General features: G+C 39.5%; 1 long non-coding RNA gene across 1 annotated transcript in view; it reads right to left on the reverse strand.

The window, feature by feature from the left end:
• Positions 1 to 13,022: 13,022 nt before the first annotated feature.
• LOC117528584 overlaps positions 13,023 to 20,802 on the reverse strand; it is a 9,066-nt gene continuing 1,286 nt past the window's right edge. Inside the window, exons 2-3 of the long non-coding RNA XR_004565821.1 lie at positions 19,244 to 19,247; positions 13,023 to 13,035 (exon numbers count right to left, since the gene is read on the reverse strand). This is a non-coding gene — a long non-coding RNA (uncharacterized LOC117528584). The remainder of the gene's footprint in view (positions 13,036 to 19,243; positions 19,248 to 20,802) is intronic.

The raw sequence follows: 20,802 nt of genomic DNA on the forward strand, positions 1-20,802 counted from the left end.
CCACTTTCTTACAGGCTCATTCGCTGCTAATTACCTCCATCCACGAAGTTGGAGGAGGTAATGTTATCGCCCCGTTTGTTTGTTTGTGTTGTGTTTGTTTGTGAACAACCTGGAGCCCACAGTTTTTCATGTATCATAATGATTTTTTTTTTTTTTTTACTGATGATTGATATCCTGATAGGCAAGAACTGATTAAATTTTCAAGTTCATTGGTCAAAGTCAGGAAAAATCCCTATTTTAACATTGAACAAATTTTCAAAAGTTCATAACTGTGAAAAGAGATCAAACTTCTTTCATATTTGAACGCATTATTTAGGATGATCACCTTTATTGACTGACAACGTTTGATCCAGATCTGATCCAGATTACAGAATTTGTGGCCATTTAAATTTTACTTTGAAAACCCCTTTTAATGTATATTTTACATTATATCTTAATTAAACATACCCCAATCACTCTCATATTTGAAAGTGAGGTGCAGACTGGCACTCGCTATCACCTGACTAAGTTTGATCTGGATCTCATCCAGATTGTGGATTCTGTGGACATTTGAATTTAATATGGAAAAGCCCATTTGCATTATATCTCAATCAAAAGTGACTCAGTCATCTCATTTTTCTGTTATGGATTTACTTACACCGCCAAAATTGGATGGAGGTTCCAATTTTGTGCCTGTTTGTCTATCTTCCAGTGATTAGTCAGAAACCAAGTGCCAAAAGCAATGACAAATTGAGCATAGCAGAGATGACCAATGTTCTGTGAAAATTATCTGGAAAAAGAATTCAAAAACTGAAAAAGTAAAAAAAAAAAAAACAACAACAACAATAAAAAACAAAACCTGACAACACCACAAAAACTTTAATTCAAGTGCATGAACTAAATAAATACTCCTGACATTTGTTCACATCTAGCTTATGAAAAGCCTTTTCTAACAGGACTTTGACCTTGAAATTTTTTTTACAAGGTAAAAGTTTGTGGAATTGGAAACTAGTGTTGGTGGAGGTTTGCACTCTACAAGTGTGTTGCTCTAGTTAAAAGGATGTTTTATATTAAGGTTACTAATTGACAGACTTCCAAAATGAATATCTGAGAGTTTGTGGGACAGAGACAGAGACCACATTAGGTCAGGACCACATTACCACACAGGACCACTGACCAAATGTCACTGACATGACTTTTTAATGTAATATTATTATTACTCATTAGATAATACAGTCTTCATTTCATTTTGCAATATTTATGTTAAAAACAGATCTGCTTTCTCAGCTTATTGAAGAATATGAATTGTGGTCACCAGAGCACCAAAGCTGCAAAATATGTTGCCTTCTTATTATGTGTGCAGTATGACTGATTGATTGATAAATCCCTTGTTGCATAAATTATTCTGGCTGAAAGCCTTAATTTGGAGAGGTGGAGGGAAGTAATTACCAGAAATCTTCATTATTTTGCCCCTTTGGAATGAACCATATAAGGAATCCGCTCATCCACATATTTTGCCCTTTTTACTCTCTGTTAAGGCATCAGGAATTAACTCAGGTTATGTTAATATTGTGTGAACAAAAGTGTGTGTATGAAAGGGGATTCCTACTTTTTATGATGCATTTGATAACACACCTTCTCTTTGGCTAACCTATGTTGTGTGCAAAATAGTTCACAGCTCTGCATGCAGATTGAAATAATGAATAAATAAATAATCCAAGCATGTCTGGTTTCATGCTCTTCACAGCAGTAGAGCTGATCATCTTCATTCTTTTCATGCTTTTCCTCATCATAATCAGTATTTTTTCTCTCTCAAACCTCATAGCACCAGCTGCCATCATCCACACCTCTGTGGCATGGAGATGTTCTGTACCATGTGGCACACCAAAATAAACCAGTCACTGCATTCTAGCATTGAGGGACTCACGCCAGGTATTTTGGGCATGTTCGGGATACGACTGATTTTCAACCTGCAACACATCATAGACACCCATTTTTGTATTGGCAGTCAAGCGAATGTGGCTGCGACTTTTTGTCTCGAACCTGTGTCAGCGTGGTCGTAAACCCTGGTATGTGCATTTACAAACTCCACAGTCTGGCTGGGATGGACTAAATCGCTCACTAACTCATTCACTCACCCACTAATCTGCATTTTTGTTGTCCAAACCCAACACTGCTGTCAGTGCAGGGAATTACAAAAGCGGGTGCACATGCATAGCAAATTGAACCCCTAGTGTGCTTTCATGCCCGCTATAGTAATAATTATATAATGGCTGAGTGGATCCTTGTCATGTCATTGGTGCTTTGTATGTCATGTGACATGGATTATTCGTCCATGTGTTGCGTTGCATTTAGCTGCAAATATGGTTTAATTTACCGTGCAAATCTGGTTCCATACATTTTGTACCATTGCATGCTGCGAACCCCGCCCACGCACACAATAGTGGGGGTTGTGTTTAGTTAAACATGGCAGAGTTTGTTTTGCTGACGGACGACAATTTAAACAAGCAAAAAACAAGTCTTTTTTTTTAAGTATCACAGACTTATTTAATGAGGTGAAAGATGGAATGCTCCATTTAACAAGGCAAAACCGAAATATTCCTACCATTGAACTCATAAACATTCATTATTTGTATATGAATGCAGTACGAGGTCTATTAGAAAAGTATCCGACCTTATTATTTTTTTAAAAAACCATATGGATTTGAATCACGTGTGATTACATCAGCCAAGCTTGAACCCTCGTGGGCATGCGAGAGTTTTTTCACGCCTGTTGGTGACGTCATTCGCCTGTGAGCACGCCTTGTGGGAGGAGTGGTCCAGCCCCCTCATCGGATTTTCATTGTCTGAGAAGTTGCTGAGAGACTGGCGCTGTGCTTCATCAAACTTTTTTCAAAAACTGTGAGGCACATCCGAGTGGATACCATTTGACAAATTAAGCTGGTTTTCGGTGAAAATTTTAACGGTTGATGAGCGATTTTGGAATGTTTCTATCGCTGTAAGGACTTCCCACGTAGTGGGACTTCGCGCAGCACTCCGAGGCGACGTCGTCATCCTGTTTCAAGCTGAAAACCTCCAAATTTAAGCCTCTGTTGACCCAGGACGTCGTGAGAGAACAGAGAACTTTCAGAAGAGGTCGGAATCAGCAGTTTATCCGGACATTCCACTGTTAAAGGAGATTTTTTTAATGAAAGACGTGCGGAAGGATTGGCGCGTCAGCTCACAGCCCGCGCGGCGCGCCCGCCACAGGAAAAACACCTCCGTTGGAAGCCTTAAGGACAAGTTGGAACATGCCCTGCTGTTAAACAATTTCTCAGATACTCACTCAACTGAAAGCCACCAAAAGCCACCTGGATTTTACAAATGGTTATCAACACGGAGGTGTTTTTCCTGTGGCGGGCGCGCCGTGCCAGCTGTGAGCCGACGCGCCAATCCGTCCGCACGTCTTTCATTAAAAAAATCTCCTTTAACAGTGGAATGTCCGGATAAACTGCTGATTCCGACCTCTTCTGAAAGTTCTCTGTTCTCTCACGATGTCCTGGGTCAATAGAGGCTTAAATTTGGAGGTTTTCAGCTTGAAACAGGATGACGACGTCACCTCGGAGTGCTGCGCGACGTCCCGCTCCGTGGGAAGTCCTTACAGCGATAGAAACAATCCAAAATCTCTCATCAGCCGTTAAAATTTTCACCGAAAACCAGCTTAATTTGTCGAATGGTGTCCACTCGGATGTGCCTCACAGTTTTTTAAAAAATTTTTGATGAAGCACAGCGCCAGTCTCTCAGCAAATTCTCAGACAATGAAAATCCGACGAGGGGGCTGGACCACTCCTCCCACAAGGCGTGCTCACAGGCGAATGACGTGCACCGACAGGCGTGGAAAAAGTCACGCATGCGTACGAAGGTTCAAGCTTGGCTGACGTAAAAACATATGAATCAAATCCATACAGTTTTTAAAAAAAATAAAACGGTCGGTTTCTTTTCTAATAGACCTCGTAGTGTCAGTTACTGTGTTACAACAGCGGTTGCAACACAAAAGACTGCATACAATTAAGGATTTGTCACGTCTGGAATAAACATCAGCTTTTATCTGCTGGCACTGAAAACGGGTTCTAAATATTGAGGCTATCGCGAGAGAGCAGTCCTTTACACAGACAGGTGTTTCACCTACGAGTACATCCAACAGCACCAGGAAGAGCGATATGGAAGCTGCTTTAAAAGAGCCAGCGCAGGAGCTCTGCCAAAGTCAGTACAATGAAGTCATGAGTCAACTCTAATGAGAAAATCAGATAAATAGCAGCTGTTCTTAGCGTAATAGAGCCTTCTGACAGATTCACTGCGGCTGCAGCAATGCACAGATCCAAATGACTAAAAAATGATTCCACTCCTCTCTCTGGTGTTTAGTCATCAGAGTTGTGAAATACCAATCTTGCCGCTACACGACAGCATCACTGTATTAATTATTATCTGCTGTTCCAACATGCACATCTTTGCCCCTGACAAACAGCAATATCACTTCACATAGCCACAGGCCCCAAAGGATTCCACATCAACAACTAAAACATGCAAGTAATGCAAAGCAAAATGTTCCAAGCTGAAGATGAAAGCATCAACGGGTCAGGCCTGTTAGGATGGGGTAACACTCACGTGCACAGCAGTGCCAGTGGCGAATACACAAAGCTCACAGTTTTTCTTGGTGCCACTGATTGTTATGTAGATCTGGAGATTTATTTTGCAGAGCTGCACGTCTACTTTTTCATCGACTGCAGCAGAGAGTTTACACAGTTATCTACGTATAATGTGCTGTAGTGCATACTGTAGGCAAAAAGACAAACTGACTCATGAAGACAACTGTTTTCTGAAAAATTTTATTATTATTATTATTATTATTATTATTATTACACCCAGTGTTGCCACAGTTACTTTGAAAAAGTAATCCAATTACTGATTACTGATTACTCCTTGAAAAAGTAACTTAGTTACTTTACTGATTACTCAATTGTAAAAGTAACTAAGTTAGATTACTAGTTACTTTTTTAGTTACTTTTCCCAGCTGCCGACAACAACCCTCTGCCACCTCAACATGACAATGATACCTGTTTTGCCAAAACTTACTTTATAGTCACCCTTTCTTGACTTCAATGAAAATAAATACTTGTTTTATAAAAAGTAAAATAAAGACCTCTTTCTTGACCTCATATTTAACTGTTGACAGCACTGTAACAGTAAAACTTGCAATTTCGAACCTACATTGTTTATAAATGTAACTATTAAATTCATTCTAGCATTTTTCTAACATTTAAATTCTCTCTAAATATTTTACTTGTCGAAATGAATATTATTTTAAGTAGTATTAGTAGTTGTAGTAAAAAAAGGCTTCAAAACTGTACCTTTAATCTAGGGGTGTTGTGAGGGGGGCACATCCTTGCCCCACGCCCCCATTCCATCTGGATTCGCCCCTACTTTGGCGTTTGAGTACAAAGAATGGATAACATTTATTTATGCAGAAAACGTGACCAGATTTACAGGTAAGAAAGTTTTATTGCGTTTTCACATCATGTGGTCCTCAGAAAGAGAGTTTAGGTGCATTTGAGTGGAAAATAGTGTTAGTTGTTGACACGTCGCGGAGGATCAGCTGTTTTTAACGTGCAGATACAGAGCAGCTCAGCTCAGCTCTAAATAAAGGAGGAAAAAAAGTATAAAAATGTCTTTGTAAAGCTCAGTGCAGGTGTGCTGATCACCGCGCTTTAAGAGGTGACGACGAGTCGAGCAGCTGCAAAAAACCGCGGATGAAAAGCTCACAGCTCACTGAAAGTGGGCAGTTCAGTCGAACCCCGACCTCCTGCCCACAGACCAAGTTTAATGCTGCTATCGACCCACAATGAAAAATAATAGTAACGCACAGTGACATGGAGAAGTAACTTTAATCTGATTACTGATTTGGAAAGATTAACGCGTTAGATTACTCGTTACTAAAAAAAAGTGGTCAGATTAGAGTAACGCGTTACTAACGCGTTGCCGGTAACGCGTTACCGGCATCACTGATTACACCCACCAAGGATGTAATAAAATAACTGGTGTTAATTAATTTATTTAATTGTTTGGCTTTTAGCATGATTACATTGAAACTACTGCACGGATTTTGACTAAATTTTCATCACAGACTCATATTAGCCCATGGAAGACTCCATTAAATTTTGGAGGTGATCCTGATCCAGATTCTGGATCAAGATTTCCCTTTATGAGTGATTCTTAGACTACGGGCACTTATTATGTCCTTTGATCATACTGTATGAAAAACAGAAAAAAGGGGACATTTCACACTTTTATAGTTATCTTTTCAATGAAAGTGTGTTAAGAAATTTGTTCTATTAGTCTATGATGACTTTTTCACCTTTTTTCAGCATCATTATATGCAAATATTGCCGTTTTGTGCTTGTCCCACACCCAGACTTTTGATCTTCAATGATAAAAATGAATGGTAAGGAAACATTTTTTCTAATGTTTTAAAATATCTCTGAATAAAATATCAGTAACATAATCAAAACATAATTGGGGTATTCAATGTCATACAACTGTTGCGATTTTTTTAAACAAAATGTAGTTGTCCCACACTATTGCCGTAATTTCCACCACAACACTGTAATGTCCATTTAGACAGTTTGTATGAAAGATTGTTTGGGTAGTTTCTATGGAGATAAACAGTGACATCACAGCACATGTATATAGCGCCAAATCACAACAAACAGTTGCCCCAAGGCGCATTATATTGTAAGGCAATGGTGTGGTGGAAATTACATTTATAAGGCCAATAGTGCCCGTAGTTAAAGAATCACCCTTATATAGGCTTTGAAGGATTACATCAAAACTACTTCACTGATTCTCACCAAATTTGCACCACAGATAGATACAGTATTAGGGCATGGAAGACTCCACTGATGGAGGCGATTCGGATCCCTTTGTTGGTTGGTTGGTTGGTTGGTTGGTTGGTTGGTTGGTTGGTTGGTTGGTTGGTTGGTTGGTTGTTTTTTTTTAGCAGGATTACTCAAAAAATCCTCAACAGATTTCAATGAAATTTTTACCAGGAGTGTATCTTGGCCTAACTTAGAAGTCATTAAATTTTGGTAATGATCTGGAACATGATCCGGATGCAGTAATTTTTTTTAAGGATTCTTTATCATTGCAGGATAGGGCCAATTTCAACATTTTTGCATCTAGCTTCATGAAGACGGGTCACAAAGGCTGAACAAAAATTAAGTTACGACACAACAATAATTTAGCATTTGGTTCTCCTCACTGAATAAACTTGTTATTAGAAAATAAAAAAAACCTGTGTAGTTCATGCAGTTTCTCTATATAAATACATTTGCTGAAGATCTAAGGGTTTAACCCTCTGAGGCCGACGCCGTCGTACACGACGGCTGAGACCAAGCTTTACTAAATTATAAATAACTTTTTAATGATATGAGATATGAACATTTTTTTTTTTTTTTTTTGCTGACAAGTTAACTCCGCAGACTTTTGAGCCACCGTCCACCATCTTTGTACTCCTCATAGAAGCTGTGTGATGATGACATGCGCAATGTGAGTGTCCAATTGGAATTGTTTCACCGTCACATGGTTTTCCAAAATCCAATCGTAGGGCAGATTCACCTCACGTGACACACCAAAGATTGTTTTTAGGAGTGATGTGTTACTAGTTGGCCCATTTGAATAGCCCCCTGGCTGCTCCAATGTGCCCTGCACCATTACAGCACAGTCTCGCTTTTTTTTTCATGCTCCCGTGACAAAATGAGTCAAATTTTCGTGATGGAGCTTTTTTAACTCATTATTCCTAACCCTACTCCCACCCCCAACCCTAACCTTAACCATAACCTAATATTACTCCTTCCCCCCCACCCTAACCATAACCACCTCCGACCCCCCCACCCCACCCCACCCCCACCCACCCACTTCACTTTTAATTTCATGCAGCCATCACGGAATGAATGAGAATGAATTTGTGCTGCCGTGATGAAAATGAGGCACTTTTCGTCACAATATCACAAACCAATAGATTAATGTATATTTCGTGCTGCTGAAGCACGACTTGCTGTGAGACCAGGTTGGCCATTATGTACAGCGAAAGTGAAAGTGAGCAGACGGAGCAGACAGAGAGCCTCTCATACAATCTCACATGCTCAAACAGTGTGTGAGTACCAAGATTGCTCGACTAGTTTTCCTGTGAATGTTACTGGATAAGCCTGTGGCAAGAGCTCACTCTGGCATAAAGCACTGTTTACCATATCAGTGGAGTGAGGGGGTAGGGGCCGCTCCTCAAACTGAATGAGCCTCAATGTGTGAATGTTGCTTTCAGAGCAGGAGAGAACAAACACACCGTCAACTTCATAGCAGAAGTTTGTGATGTGACCTTTGTGTAATAGCAGACAGAAATTGCTTTGAGATGAAGACAAACGCATAGACCATTTTGTATATATTGTTCAAAATATGCATTTGTGTTTATTCTTTGAATGTTTTTGTTGTACAGTCTTTCACACAAGAGCCCAAATTACCTTTATAAAGTGTCAAAACAGTTGTGTATTATAGTTTGCTGTGTGTTTTGAATAAATGTGTGTGCAAAATTATTTCCTCTTTACTTTTTCCTTTCTTATTTCTGATTGTAAACCTTTATTACACTTATAAAACACAACTATAGCATATATATTTTGAAAATACAGGTTGCCCTGAAAAAAGAGACATAAAACTTGATTGTGGGATGCAGGGAGAGCTGTTAACAGCAATAATAAAACATTTATGCCAGGCGAGTGAACTGTCCAAAAATTGCCCTTGGACCCTAGAGGGTTAACCACTGAATGTGAAACATGACGGTAGATGCGTGAAACGACGTGCAATAAGTCTCTTTGCCAAAGGGTATTCCATGTGACGTCAGTGACCTTATGGCCTTGGCAGAGGTTTGCGCTCTCCGAGTTCTTCTAGTTATTAATGTGCTTCATGTTGCCGACATTAATGAGCAAAGCTCCTCACCATGAGATGGCACACCATTAATGGCAAAGTTCTTACCATTTAAGGTGGCCTTGTTGTCACAGATAAGTATAACCCTATTTGAGGACATCATTTTGAACAACTGCATAAGTGACGACAGCCTTTCTTGAATTAATTGAGAATCACAACTAACTTAGATAAATCTTTTTTTTTTTTCCTATTTTAAACCTAGTTTTAGAGTTTTTACACCTTAGTTGATTTGATTAGAAAATAATACAAAATACAGCTGTGTGGATGATGACAGCCTTTCTTCAATACATAATGCAAGAGTTATCAATTTTGATTATTCAGGGTAGAGAAATTTACTTCTTTTCAAAGATACAAATATTTTTACATGTAATTTACACACTAGATAGTCATTGACTGATGTCAAGAGCTGTCCCCCCCCCACCACCACCACCAAGGCCAGCCCAGTCTCACATTTTTCTGCTCCCGTGTCGAAATGAGTCAAATTTGACAGGGGACATGGCAGGTCATGACAGGGTTTTTTTTAACAAACTATTACTAACCATACTCCCACCCCCAACTCTAACCTTAACCATAGCCTAATCTTACTCCTTCCCCCCACCCTAACCATAACCACCCCGACCCTCCACTTCACTTTTGATTTTGTGCAGCCATCACAGAATGAATGAATTTGTGCTGCCATGATGAAAATGAGGCGCTTTTCGTCACAATATCACAAACTAATAGATTAATGTATATCTCATGCTGCTGAATCACGACTTGCCATGACACTGGGTTGCCAAGGCAAACTGGCTATTTACACCACGATGGTGCATGTTGCCCGATAACGTGTTCACACCACTGCGGTACAAATAGCCTTTGCCCTGTCAAGGTGTGCGCTGCCGCCTCTCAGGTTAGCGTTTCTGGTTTCATTGTCAACTGTCCACTGAATTCACCCAAGATCTCCTCTTCTCCAGGAAGAGGTCAACATTTGGCATTTCCAGTTTCAGTGTCAACTCAACATTTGGCATTTCCAGTTTCAGTGTCAACTCAACATTTGGCATTTCTGGTTTCAGTATCAACTCAACATTTGGCATTTCCGTTTTCGGTGTCAACTCAACATCTGGCATTTGCAATTTCAGTGTCAACTCAACATTTAGCACTTCTGGTTTCAGTATCAAATCAACATTTGGCATTTCCGTTTTCAGTGTCAGCTCAACATTTGGCATTTCTGGTTTCAGTGTCAACTCAGCATTTGGCATTTCTGGTTTCAGTATCAACTCAACATTTGGCATTTCCGTTTCCGGTGTCAACTCAACATCTGGCATTTCCAATTTCAGTGTCAACTCAACATTTGGCATTTCTGGTTTCAGTATCAACTCAACATTTGGCATTTCTGGTTTCAGTATCAACTCAACATTTGACATTTCTTGTTTCAGTATCAACTCAACATTTGGCATTTCCGCTTTCAGCGTCAACTCAACATTTGGCATTTCCAGTTTCAGTGTCGACTCAACATTTGGCATTTCCAGTTTCAGTTTCGACTCAACATTTGGCATTTCTGGTTTCAGTATCAACTCACCATTTGGCATTTCCGTTTTCAGTGTCAACTCAACATTTGGCATTTCCATTTTCAGTGTCAACATTTGGCATTTCTGGTTTCAGTATCAACTCAACAGTTGGCATTTCTGGTTTCAGTATCAACTCAACATTTGGCATTTCCGTTTTCAGTGTCAATTCAACATTTGGCATTTCCAGTTTCAGTGTCAGCTCAACATTTGGCATTTCCAGTTTCAGTTTCAACTCAACATTTGGCATTTCTGGTTTCAGTATCAAATCAACATTTGACATTTCCATTTTCTGTGTCAGCTCAACATTTGGCATTTCCAATTTCAGTGTCAACTCAACAGTTGGCATTTCTGGTTTCAGTATCAAATCAACATTTGGCATTTCTGGTTTCAGTATCAACTCAACATTTGGCATTTCTGTTTTCAGTGTCAACTCAACATTTGGCATTTCTGGTTTCAGTGTCAACTCAACAGTTGGCATTTCTGGTTTCAGTATCAAATCAACATTTGGCATTTCTGTTTTCAGTGTCAACTCAACATTTGGCATTTCTGGTTTCAGTGTCAACTCAACAGTTGGCATTTCTGGTTTCAGTATCAAATCAACATTTGGCATTTCTGTTTTCAGTGTCAATTCAACATTTGGCATTTCTGGTTTCAGTATCAACTCAACATTTGGAATTTCTGTTTTCAGTGTCAACTCAACATTTGGCATTTCCAGTTTTAGTGTCAACTCAACATTTGGCATTTCTGGTTTCGGCATTGCTCTACCATAGAGTGAGCTTACGTCAGTGCCTGCAGTACCGTCACTTTGCTCATATTATGTAGACTGCCATCCTGTCCAGGGTGTACCCCACCTTGTGCTCTATGGCTGCTGGGATAGGCTCCACTCCCGTGTCCCTTAATTGGAGTAAGTGGGGCTGCGTTTGATTATTTGTTCATTATCTGGTTAATTAACAGTCTCATGGGCACAGTTCTGCATCTATTTTCATAAAATTTGGACATATGGTTAAGATAATCCTAGAATAGAGTCATTTTAAGTTTCAAGACCAAGGTCATGAAAAAAGTGATAATAATCAACCTTAACTTCAGATCTACTCACCATAGAAACTTCCAATTTGGCTCATATTGTCCCTCCAGGGAGAAGCCTTCTGATTGACCTTGGCCTTCAACCTTGACCTTCCAAAATTCAGCCAAGGTCAAAGTTGAGCTGAAAGATTAATATTGTGCATTTAAATGTGATGCGTGGAAGTGGTGTTTTGTGTCCTAGAATGCAATGAGTTCACTTATCAAGGTCACAGATCAAATGTCAAGGGGTGGTGGCCAAGTGGTTAGTGCGCTTGGTTTCAGTGCAGAAGGTTCCAGATTCAAATCCCACCCCTGCAACATTTCTCCATGTAATGTGGAGTTGCATCAGGAAGGGCAGCCGGCGTAAAACCTGTGCCAATTCAACATACAGATCCACCTTGGATTTGCTGTGGCGACCCCGAGTGCAAACAAGGGAGCAGCTGAAGGGACTTACTTTTACTAAAAATTTCTTCCTCAAACTCAAATTGAAAGCAAATCTCTAAAACTTGATAAAACCTGTAAATAATAATCAGTTTTATTGCCAGGTTTCTTCAAACAAGTCAGGGGATGGAAACATGAACATTTCCAAGTCACTGAATATGTCATGTACTTTATTTATATCAATTATGAAGAAACACAAAAGTTTCTTTCACCAAAACATCAAATATAGACTTGCATCTCAGATGTACTTTCTGGCAAATTGTAGCTGAACTTTCAGGTCTTCTTTTTAAGAAAATCCTCCTCTACATCATTTCATCAGGAAGCTGAATTTTATATTTTAATTAATTTATATCAATTTGTAGAGATTTGCTTTCAACTTGAGTTTAAGGAAGATAACTTTAGAATTATTTACTTAAATTTTATACAGTTTTATACAGTTTTATACAGAACAGAGGAGGAGTAAATTGCCTGTATTTCTTTCAGCCTGAGCATCTTTACATTATGTCTCATATAAGCAAACAGAACATGAATCAGCTGCTGCATCATTTCAATCATTAAAATCACAGAAGAAGCATGTATATATATATATATATATATATATATATATATATATATATATATATATATATATAAGACAACCCAAAATAAAGGAGAAATGCCGCTTTTAACAACCTGGACCTCATTTGTGGCACAAAACACATGTACTTTACTCACTGATATAACTCTCAAATCAAATCAAATCAGTTTTATTTATATGGCACCAAATCACAACAACAGTTGCCCCAAGGTGCTTTATATTGCCAGGCAAAAGCCATACAATAATTACAGAAAAACCCCAACGGTCAAAACGACCCCCTATGAGCAAACACTTGGCGACAGTGGGAAGGAAAAACTCCCTTTTAACAGGAAGAAACCTCCAGCAGAACCAGGCCCAGGGAGGGGCAGTCTTCTGCTGGGACTGGTTGGGGCTGAGGGAGAGAACCAGGAAAAAGACATGCTGTGGAAGAGAGCAGAGATCAATCACTAATGATTAGATGCAGAGTGGTGCATACAGAGCAAAAAGAGAAAGAAACACTCAGTGCATCATGGGAACCCCCCAGCAGTCTAAGTCTATAGCAGCATAACTAAGGGATGGTTCAGGGTCACCTGATCCAACCCTAACTATAAGCTTTAGCAAAAAGGAAAGTTTTAAGCCTAATCTTAAAAGTAGAGAGGGTGTCTGTCTCCCTGATCTGAATTGGGAGCTGGTTCCACAGGAGAGGAGCCTGAAAGCTGAAGGCTCTGCCTCCCATTCTACTCTTACAAACCCTAGGAACTACAAGTAAGCCTGCAGTCTGAGAGCGAAGCGCTCTATTGGGGTGATATGGTACTACGAGGTCCCTAAGATAAGATGGGACCTGATTATTCAAAACCTTATAAGTAAGAAGAAGAATTTTAAATTCTATTCTAGAATTAACAGGAAGCCAATGAAGAGAGGCCAATATGGGTGAGATATGCTCTCTCCTTCTAGTCCCCGTTAGTACTCTAGCTGCAGCATTTTGAATTAACTGAAGGCTTTTTAGGGAACTTTTAGGACAACCTGATAATAATGAATTACAATAGTCCAGCCTAGAGGAAATAAATGCATGAATTAGTTTTTCAGCATCACTCTGAGACAAGACATTTCTAATTTTAAAGATATTGCGTAAATGCAAAAAAGCAGTCCTACATATTTGTTTAATATGCGCTTTGAATGACATATCCTGATCAAAAATGACTCCAAGATTTCTCACAGTATTACTAGAGGTCAGGGTAATGCCATCCAGAGTAAGGATCTGATTAGACACCATGTTTCTAAGATTTGTGGGGCCAAGTACAATAACTTCAGTTTTATCTGAGTTTAAAAGCAGGAAATTAGAGGTCATCCATGTATTTATGTCTGTAAGACAATCCTGCAGTTTAGCTAATTGGTGTGTGTCCTCTGGCTTCATGGATAGATAAAGCTGGGTATCATCTGCGTAACAATGAAAATTTAAGCAATACCGTCTAATAATACTGCCTAAGGGAAGCATGTATAAAGTGAATAAAATTGGTCCTAGCACAGAACCTTGTGGAACTCCATAATTAACTTTAGTCTGTGAAGAAGATTCCCCATTTACATGAACAAATTGTAATCTATTAGACAAATATGATTCAAACCACCGCAGCGCAGTGCCTTTAATACCTATGGCATGCTCTAATCTCTGTAATAAAATTTTATGATCAACAGTATCAAAAGCAGCACTGAGGTCTAACAGAACAAGCACAGAGATGAGTCCACTGTCCGAGGCCATAAGAAGATCATTTGTAACCTTCACTAATGCTGTTTCTGTACTATGATGAATTCTAAAACCTGACTGAAACTCTTCAAATAGACCATTCCTCTGCAGATGATCAGTTAGCTGTTTTACAACTACCCTTTCAAGAATTTTTGAGAGAAAAGGAAGGTTGGAGATTGGCCTATAATTAGCTAAGATAGCTGGGTCAAGTGATGGCTTTTTAAGTAATGGTTTAATTACTGACACCTTAAAAGCCCGTGGTACATAGCCAACTAATAAAGATAGATTGATCATATTTAAGATCGAAGCATTAATTAATGGTAGGGCTTCCTTGAGCAGCCTGGTAGGAATGGGGTCTAATAAACATGTTGATGGTTTGGATGAAGTAACTAATGAAAATAACTCAGACAGAACAATCGGAGAGAAAGAGTCTAACCAAATACCGGCATCACTGAAAGCAGCCAAAGATAACGATACGTCTTTGGGATGGTTATGAGTAATTTCTTCTCTAATAGTTAAAATTTTGTTAGCAAAGAAAGTCATGAAGTCATTACTAGTTAAAGTTAATGGAATACTGAGCTCAATAGAGCTCTGACCCTTTGTCAGCCTGGCTACAGTGCTGAAAAGAAACCTGGGGTTGTTCTTATTTTCTTCAATTAGTGATGAGTAGAAAGATGTCCTAGCTTTACGGAGGGCTTTTTTATAGAGCAACAGACTCTTTTTCCAGGCTAAGTGAAGATCTTCTAAATTAGTGAGACGCCATTTCCTCTCCAACTTACGGGTTATCTGCTTTAAGCTACGAGTTTGTGAGTTATACCACGGAGTCAGGCACTTCTGATTTAAAGCTCTCTTTTTCAGAGGAGCTACAGCATCCAAAGTTGTCTTCAATGAGGATGTAAAACTATTAACGAGATACTCTATCTCACTTACAGAGTTTAGGTAGCTACTCTGCACTGTGTTGTTATATGGCATTAGAGAACATAAAGAAGGAATCATATCCTTAAACCTAGTTACAGCGCTTTCTGAAAGACTTCTAGTGTAATGAAACTTATTCCCCACTGCTGGGTAGTCCATCAGAGTAAATGTAAATGTTATTAAGAAATGATCAGACAGAAGGGATTTTTCAGGGAATACTGTTAAGTCTTCTATTTCCATACCATAAATCAGAACAAGATCTAAGATATGATTAAAGTGGTGGGTGGACTCATTTACATTTTGAGCAAAGCCAGTAGAGTCTAATAATAGATTAAATGCAGTGTTGAGGCTGTCATTCTCAGCATCTGTGTGGATGTTAAAATCGCCCACTATAATTATCTTATCTGAGCTAAGCACTAAGTCAGACAAAAGGTCTGAAAATTCACAGAGAAACTCACACTAACGACCAGGTGGACGATAGATAATAACAAATAAAACTGGTTTTTGGGACTTCCAATTTGGATGGACAAGACTAAGAGTCAAGCTTTCAAATGAATTAAAGCTCTGTCTGGGTTTTTGATTAATTAATAAGCTGGAATGGAAGATTGCTGCTAATCCTCCGCCCCGGCCCGTGCTACGAGCATTCTGACAGTTAGTGTGACTCGGGGGTGTTGACTCATTTAAACTAACATATTCATCCTGCTGTAACCAGGTTTCTGTAAGGCAGAATAAATCAATATGTTGATCAATTATTATATCATTTACCAACAGGGACTTAGAAGAGAGAGACCTAATGTTTAATAGACCACATTTAACTGTTTTAGTCTGTGGTGCAGTTGAAGGTGCTATATTATTTTTTCTTTTTGAATTTTTATGCTTAAATAGATTTTTGCTTGTTATTGGTGGTCTGGGAGCAGGCACCGTCTCTACGGGGATGGGGTAATGAGGGGATGGCAGGGGGAGAGAAGCTGCAGAGAGGTGTGTAAGACTACAACTCTGCTTCCTGGTCCCAACCCTGGATAGTCACGGTTTGGAGGATTTAAGAAAATTGGCCAGATTTCTAGAAATGAGAGCTGCTCCATCCAAAGTGGGATGGATGCCGTCTCTCCTAACAAGACCAGGTTTTCCCCAGAAGCTTTGCCAATTATCTATGAAGCCCACCTCATTTTTTGGACACCACTCAGACAGCCAGCAATTCAAGGAGAACATGCGGCTAAACATGTCACTCCCGGTCCGATTGGGGAGGGGCCCAGAGAAAACTACAGAGTCCGACATTGTTTTTGCGAAGTTACACACGATTCAATGTTAATTTTAGTGACCTCCGATTGGCGTAACCGGCTGTCATTACTGCCGACGTGAATTACAATCTTACCAAATTTACGCTTAGCCTTAGTCAGCAGTTTCAAATTTCCTTCAATGTCGCGTGCTCTGGCCCCCGGAAGACAATTGACTATGGTTGCTGGTGTCGCTAACTTCACATTTCTCAAAACAGAGTCACCAATAACCAGAGTTTGATCCTCGGCGGGTGTGTCGTCGAGTGGGGAAAAATGGTTAGAAATGTGAACGGGTTGGCGATGTACACGGGGCTTCTGTTTAGGACTACGCTTCCTCCTCACAGTCACCCAGTCGGCCTGCTTTCCCGGCTGCTCGGGATCTGCCAGGGGGGAACCAACGGCGGCTAAGCTACCTTGGTCCGCACCGACTACAGGGGCCTGGCTAGCTGTAGGATTTTCCAAGGTGCGGAGCCGAGTCTCCAATTCGCCCAGCCTGGCCTCCAAAGCTACGAATAAGCTACACTTATTACAAGTACCGTTAAAGGCTAAAGGAGGCCGAGGAATAACTAAACATTTCACACCCAGAGCAGAAAAGTGCGGGAGAGACAGGAGAAGCCGCCATGCTAAACCGGCTAAGAGCTAGTAGCTGCGCTAAGCTAGCGGATTCCTAAAAACACGCAAAGCGAATAATGTGTAAATAATTTAGAGGTGATTCAGCAGAAGGAGTGCTTTAGTTAAGGCATGTGAAGATTACACTGGGGAACAAATCGTAATCTAGATAACTAGATCAATCTAACTGCGCAGATTAAACAGCTAACAGATACAGCAAAACACCGCTGTGCTCCGGAACAGGAAGTGATACAATACCGCAGTGAGAGCCAACCACCAGTAGAGGCAAGCTGCAGATTGTGCAGCTCTACTGTCAACTAGCTGAAAACTTTGAATATTAATTTACATCTACATAAAAAAAAATGCTTAAAGTGGCAGGGGGTTAAGAGGGCTGTAATGAGAGGGGTCAGCTGAAAAGAAAAAATAGAAAAATGCTTAAAAAGGTGGAGAGTATGAGGGGCAGAGCCCCTCCATAAACTGAAAGGCAAAATGAGGGAAATGGTTAAACAGGCGGGGGGAAGCTAAAAGGTTTTAGTCATGCTCATGCTCCCAAGAACCATTTTACTGAAAAAAGTCTGAAGGACCTAAAGGACATGGTTAGATGGCGAGGAGCTTTTCCAAGTATGTGAGAGGCAAATAAAGAAAAATGCTTAAAAAAGGCGGGTGGAAGCTGAGGTTTTTGCCATGCTAATGCTCCCCTGAAGCATTTACTCAAAATAAAGTCTGAAGAACCTAAATAACATGGTGAGATGCTAACGAGCTTCACTCATTCATGTCCGCATATTAATAATAAGATACATGATGCATGTCACTTTTAGTAATTCTACTGTATTTGTTTTCTTTTGTTTAATAAGAAGTTGTTGTTCTGTAGAAATCATAATTTTTAAAATAAATTATTTTGTGGTTTAGAAGCAAAAGATGTGGTGCATGGGGGGGGGGGGCTCACAATATCCTTATCTACATAAGGCAACCCTGCACAAAACTTGTGAACCACTGAGTAAGACATTCATCAAACAACATTCCCGAGTGGAAAGAACTCAAGCTATTGGACATCCCTAATACAACCCCTGGCAATAATTATGGAATCACCGGCCTCGGAGGATGTTCATTCAGTTGTTTAATTTTGTGGAAAAAAGCAGATCACAGACATGACACAAAACTAAAGTCATTTCAAATGTCAACTTTATGGCTTTAAGAAACACTATAAGAAATCAAGAAAAATTATTGTGGCAGTCAGTAACGGTTACTTTTTTAGACCAAGCAGAGGGAAAAAAACATGGACTCACTCAATTCTGAGGAATAAATTATGGAATCACCCTGTAAATTTTCATCCCCAAAACTAACACCTGCATCAAATCAGATCTGCTCATTAGTCTGCATCTAAAAAGGAGTGATCACACCTTGGAGAGCTGTTGCACCAAGTGGACTGACATAAATCATGGCTCCAACACGAGAGATGTCAATTGAAACAAAGGAGAGGATTATCAAACTCTTAAAAGAGGGTAAATCATCACGCAAAGTTGCAAAAGATGTTGGTTGTTCACAGTCAGCTGTGTCTAAACTCTGGACCAAATACAAACAACATGGGAGTGTTGTTAAAGGCAAACATACTGGTAGACCAAGGAAGACATCAAAGCGTCAAGACAGAAAACTTAAAGCAATTATGTCTCAAAAATCGAAAATGCACAACAAGACAAATGAGGAACGAATGGGAGGAAACTGGAGTCAACGTCTGTGACCGAACTGTAAGAAACCGCCTAAAGGAAATGGGATTTACATACAGAAAAGCTAAACGAAAGCCATCATTAACACCTAAACAGAAAAAAACAAGGTTACAATGGGCTAAGGAAAAGCAATCGTGGACTGTGGATGACTGGATGAAAGTCATATCCAGTGATGAATCTCGAATCTGCATTGGGCAAGGTGATGATGCTGGAACTTTTGTTTGGTGCCGTTCCAATGAGATTTATAAAGATGACTGCCTGAAGAGAACATGTAAATTTCCACAGTCATTGATGATATGGGGCTGCATGTCAGGTAAAGGAACTGGGGAGATGGCTGTCATTACATCATCAATAAATGCACAAGTTTACGTTGATATTTTGGACACTTTTCTTATCCCATCAATTGAAAGGATGTTTGGGGATGATGAAATCATTTTACAAGATGATAATGCATCTTGCCATAGAGCAAAAACTGTGAAAACATTCCTTGCAAAAAGACACATAGGGTCAATGTCATGGCCTGCAAATAGTCCGGATCTTAATCCAATTGAAAATCTTTGATGGAAGTTGAAGAAAATGGTCCATGACAAGGCTCCAACCTGCAAAGCTGATCTGGCAACAGCAATCAGAGAAAGTTGGAGCCAGATTGATGAAGAGTACTGTTTGTCACTCATTAAGTCCATGCCTCAGAGACTGCAAGCTGTTATAAAAGCCAGAGGTGGTGCAACAAAATACTAGTGATGTGTTGGAGCATTCTTTTGTTTTTCATGATTCCATAATTTTTTCCTCAGAATTGAGTGAGTCCATATTTTTTTCCCTCTGCTTGGTCTAAAAAAGTAACCGTTACTGACTGCCACAATTTTTTTTCCTGATTTCTTATAGTGTTTCTTAAAGCCAGAAAGTTGCCATTTGAAATGACTTTAGTTTTGTGTCATGTCTGTGATCTTCTTTTTTCTACAAAATTAAACAACTAAATGAACGTCCTCCGAGGCCGGTGATTCCATAATTTTTGCCAGGGGTTGTAATAGGTGCAATGTCAATGACTATTACAGTACACGACCTTGCTCATCATTATTAATTATTATTATTCATTCATTCATTTTCCAAACTCACTTACTCCAGTTAAGAGTCAAACAGGAATGGAGCCTCAGTGATTATGCGGGATGCGGGCTACATCATAGACAGTTGCCAGTCTATTATTATTATTACTAGTGTGTTGCTGGTGGGGATCCATGGGTTCTAGATTGGGTAGTGTTTATAAAATAGGTAGCTGACATTTTTCAAATTATGCAAAGTTTCTATAATGATTTTAACTGAACCTGCAGGAAATTAAAATGAGTAATTCTATTCATTATTTGACATGTTTAGTTGATGTCATGTTTACAGTTGGCAAGGTGAGATATTTCCTTTATTCAGAACGTGTCTGCTTACCAGGGACTGATTCACAGAAATATCAATGTCCATTGTTCACTGTTGTTACATAATATTCCTACTTTCTCCAAAAATATTAGTCCTATAAGCTTTCTGTTTTCGCGATGTTCATCTTTGACCTAAAAGACATAAACATACCAAATGCCAAATGTCAGCTCTCCCCAGCTTCCCCACGATTGAAGTTATACACACGCATCCAGAGGCCACTTCATTTTTAATACATAAACTGTTGTTATTATTCATGTTCTTTTGTCTTCCCCTCACTCACTCCCCCATTCAGTCTCCATAGATGACCCCTACATAAAGTCTAGTTCTGTTTGAGGTTTCACTGTTAGTGGATGTTATACAGTCCAGAGTACGATCTTGACCTTGGAAAAAATTTGCAATACACAGGGAGAAAATACTATTCATAGACACAAGGAACATAATTACTCAGATATTAAAACAAAGGTCTCTTTAATTTGTAAGTGTCAACAGCAGTACAAAAGATGGAGTGATGTGAGAAGTTTTTTTG

Source organism: Thalassophryne amazonica, chromosome 2 (genome assembly GCF_902500255.1).
Source record: "Thalassophryne amazonica chromosome 2, fThaAma1.1, whole genome shotgun sequence".
In the NCBI taxonomy this organism is placed as follows: Eukaryota; Metazoa; Chordata; class Actinopteri; order Batrachoidiformes; family Batrachoididae; genus Thalassophryne; species Thalassophryne amazonica.